This window comes from Trichosurus vulpecula, chromosome 1 (genome assembly GCF_011100635.1).
Source record: "Trichosurus vulpecula isolate mTriVul1 chromosome 1, mTriVul1.pri, whole genome shotgun sequence".
NCBI classification, from domain to species: domain Eukaryota; kingdom Metazoa; phylum Chordata; class Mammalia; order Diprotodontia; family Phalangeridae; genus Trichosurus; species Trichosurus vulpecula.
In genome coordinates, this window is record NC_050573.1 from 210,714,914 (window position 1) to 210,719,188 (window position 4,275).

Here is a 4,275-nt window from a genome sequence, read left to right on the forward strand (position 1 = left end):
CAATAGCTACAGTTATCAAATATTTCAAGTCAGTGTGTATAGGGACACAAATCTATCCAGTTTGCCGCACATAGAGGTTTTCAAAGTATATTTCATGGATCTTTGAAAGTGCTTCAGATTTATTAAGGGCTGGCCTACTAGGTTAAAAATTTATCTATTAATAGGATCTTCCCTTTTCCAAATAAATATGTGTATAAGCCCAGATTTTGTTCTTTCACTTCAACTTAACAATACACCATGACAGATTGAATGGTGGAGTAGATAATGGAGTCTAGCTCACTTTTTCTAAGCTGGAAGTAAGTAGATTTATTAAAATACATGAAACAGTTCTACTTTTCTATTATTTTTGTTTTTGAAAATGCACTTTCATAAGTATTTTATTTTGTTGATATAAAGTGAGTTTATTAGCTCAAATGAATTAAATAATATATTTGAAGTTCAATTTCTAAATTTATATTACAATTTTTACAGAGAAGTAAACTGAGGCAAAAGATGGAAAAGTGATTTTCCCAATCCAGAGTGGTAGTGAGCCACAGAAGCAGAAACTATTCTCAAGTCCTCTATAACTCTATAAATCCTATATAACTCTATAGTTAGTGTTCTTTCCAACATGTAAGCTCCTTCTTAGATATTCATTCATAAATAAGTAAAAATTGCTATTATTTCAAGTTAGAAAAATGAGCTGTAGGAAAAAAACATTCAAATTTTCTGTATTTCATCATATTAAGTCCTTAGAGATTGCTGTTTTCTGAGCCAATTAAAATAATTAGACCTTTTGAAATCATAGAAATTCATAACTCTAAAGTCACAGATAAAATGCATTATTGCTTCTTGGAATGCCTAGAAACATCAAAGACTACAATTATTGTTTTAAACTTTTTTGTGAAAATGTTGTCACTTTCTAATTTCTTTTTGTAGTAATCAGATTATATGTAAAAAAAACCTTAATTCTTTTGATTGGTGAAATACAAAAAATCTTGTGGTTATTTATGGCTGCATAAATATTTTCACATTGATTTAATATTTGACTACCTATATCTGGTGAAGCTAGGTGGCTCAGTGGATATGGTATCAGGCCGGAAGTCAGGAATTATACACACACACACACACACACACACACACACATATGTATACATATATATGTATATATACATATATATGTATATATATAAATACACATACATATACATACATACATATACACATATGCATATACATGTATTTCATGCTCACCTATATTATAGTGATGATACACAGATATAATCATATCTCTTACCACCTTACTTTCATATTTGATTACCTATATATCTATATATTGGAGATGGACATTACAGGGGATTTGTGATCATGGAGGGAAAATAGATCTATATTTGTACTCAATTTTGTTTCCTTTTTAAGCCTAATGTGTGAAAACAAATAGCAGTGACCAATGGTGGTGCCTGGAGCCAGGAGGCCACCTGCCTGGAGCCAGAGCCCTAGCATGAGCAGTGCATAAGGAGCCCCAACTGGAAGGCGGTAGAACCCGCAGAGTGGGACCGGGAGCAAGGTCCACAGGCCATGAGCCCAAGCAGGCCAGAGCCCTGCAGCCAGTGAGGAGGGAGGCCCTCAGTGCCCAGAGACCCACAGATCTGTGTATTCAATGGACACTGATCTCACTTTCAAGGACAGGAAGGACCTGGTCAACTTCATCATTTTTTTTTTTTTTTGCTCTGAAGATGGTCCAAGTGATAGTACAGGAGTGTCTGGGAGAAAAGATTTGTATTCGCTCCTCATCTTCCTCCACAGGATCTGGCTGGTTCAACTTGGCAATAAAGGATATCCCAGAGGTCACAATGAGGCCAAGAAAGAGCTGGCAGGGCAGCTGCACTCTGTGGGGAGGTCAATGTGCATGAAAATCTCACTCAAGATTTCAGAGGCAGATTCCATGGAACTAGCAATTTGGTGTCCTGAAATGAATGAAAAGGGTAACAAAGAAATTAAAGTTTCCTACACTGTGTACAATAGACTGTCATTACTTCATTACTACTGAAGTCTCTATCACTAGAGTGACACCAGCCTACTGACTCTCCAGGAAATAGGGTCACGAATATGTCATACTCTACAGGATATACTTGGAGAAGTCCAGTCGAGCAGCTTAGGAGAAGGTTTCCAGCCAGTCTGAGTTGGCACAGTAGGAACCCCAGTGGGCACCTGGCTTTCATTTCTACCAGGCAGTTTGAGAGGACCCTACCTATCATGAGGATTGTCATTGATCATTTTGTGGACTGTTCATACCCCAGCTCCTTGCCCATGTGCCCCTGCAACTACAGGACAGCTGGTGAGGGTGCTGGGGTAGCATACCCTTATGTGGAGGACTCTCAGAAAGTCTCCACCACCACTTCCTCAACCTCCTCTCCATCCCAGTTAATAATTCCAGAGAGGGAAGGTGCAGTGCCCCTCGATCCCAGCCAGCCTGCCCAGGACACCCAGCCTGACCATGAGAAGATCGCAATCTTTACCCTTTCTGATGGTGCACATTACATAGACATTCCTTCCAGCAGTGAAGATACCCAAACTGTATACAACAGCAGTGAACACCAAGGCTCTTCCCATGATGTTCTGGACATCATCTTGGTTCAGAAACTGGGAGCACTTGTCAACAATTCAATGGATCAGATAACAATGGCCAATTTGGACATCCCCTTTGCTATGTTTGCTCCCAAGAAATTTGAGCTAAAGGATAATAATCCCATGATAAATCCTCCTGACTCCCCAGACAATGAATCTCCTCACCAAGGCAACTTACACTCTGAGGGGTCCAGCGGCAGGAGCAGTGGAAACAAACACAATGACTTTGTCATGGCTGACTTTAAGCCAGCCTTCTCAAAAGATGATATTCTGCGCATGGACCTAGGGTCCTTCTACCGGGACTTTTAGAATCCCCCTCAGCTGAGCGGCTTCTCCATCAACATTGGGGTTCAGTCCATGGCTGAAGACCTGGACTTACTCCTGGAAAAGCTGGCCATGCATGAGAACATTGAAGAGTTTGATGGCTTTTTGGAGACCCTACAGTAAAGTCATCATCCTCCTTACACCCCAGCAACAGCAGCAGCCCCTTTTTTGGACACCTCTGAGGACAGAGACCATTCCACCTATCTCTCTTCTCCCCTTCTGTCTCATATATTATTTATTCAGTTTCAATCCAGGCCAGGGGGTGGAAGGCAGAGGGAAGGGACTCCCCCACTCCTGCCTTTTGGCTCTTCTCCTCAATCAAACCGAGGGGTCAGCACTGAAGAGGAACCAGTCCCTGCAGTTCTGGGTTGTAACGTACCCTAAGGGTCAGGAATAAACACAGCTGGTGAAAAAGGGGGCTTCCCCACCTCCCCAAGGGTCTGCTTCTCAGGGTATATTCCACCAAGGGTCTTTCCCACCTCCATCTAGAGCAGAGCAGCCATCTATGCCCCTCCTGCTCAGCCAGCTGGATATCATGATCCACTTTGGCCTGTAGAATTCTGGACCTTTCATGCCGCTCCCCTTGGTATTGAGGCTCTATGTAGGGCTGAAGACACTAGCTATGACCAGCCTACTCTACCTCTATCCCAGGGACCCAGGAACAAGAAAGGAAAGAGGGAAGTCTAGTCCAGTAGTACCACACATAGTGTAGAGGCTGGGGAGGAGGGAGCATTTTACTTTGCCATGTCTCAGTACTCTGCCCACTAGACAAAAGACCAGTGTTTCTGGCTGCTCTCTGCTCTGGCTGACTGAATATCCACAGACTAACTTTTCTAGCCCATTGCAATCTGTCTCCCATGTAGTAAAAATGCTTTTGTGATACTATGCAAGGCTGCATTAGACTACCCTTAATGACTCGTCAGGTTACCTGTCCCCTGCTCCTGACCCACAAGGGTAAATTGAAACTCAGCATCCTACTTTGTTAGGGTTGTGTCATTGGAAGTTGTAGAACAAGATTCTCTTCTTTCTTTTCCCTTCTCCTGCTACTGTTGGTGCTCTAGGCTTATAGATAAGGATCAAATAGTAAACATTTATTTCTTTAAAACAAAAAGAAATAATCCTAATGTGCTTTTTTAAAATTTTTTGAATTATAAAAATTTATTCTACATAGATTTACGTAAGTTCACTAGATATCCACGGGGGTCCATGGTGACAAAAACAGGAACTCCTACTATATATGACAGTGCTAGATATAACCCTGTATTTTACTGAAAAGCTTCTACTGTCTGTAAAGTTCTGCACAGATCCTCTCTCACTCACCTAATGGGAGTGATTCTAGTCTAA

General features: G+C 41.4%; 1 pseudogene; it reads left to right on the plus strand.

Annotated features, from left to right (window-relative positions):
• Positions 1-1,627: 1,627 nt before the first annotated feature.
• LOC118834180 lies at positions 1,628-3,054 on the plus strand (annotated as a pseudogene).
• Positions 3,055-4,275: the final 1,221 nt, after the last annotated feature.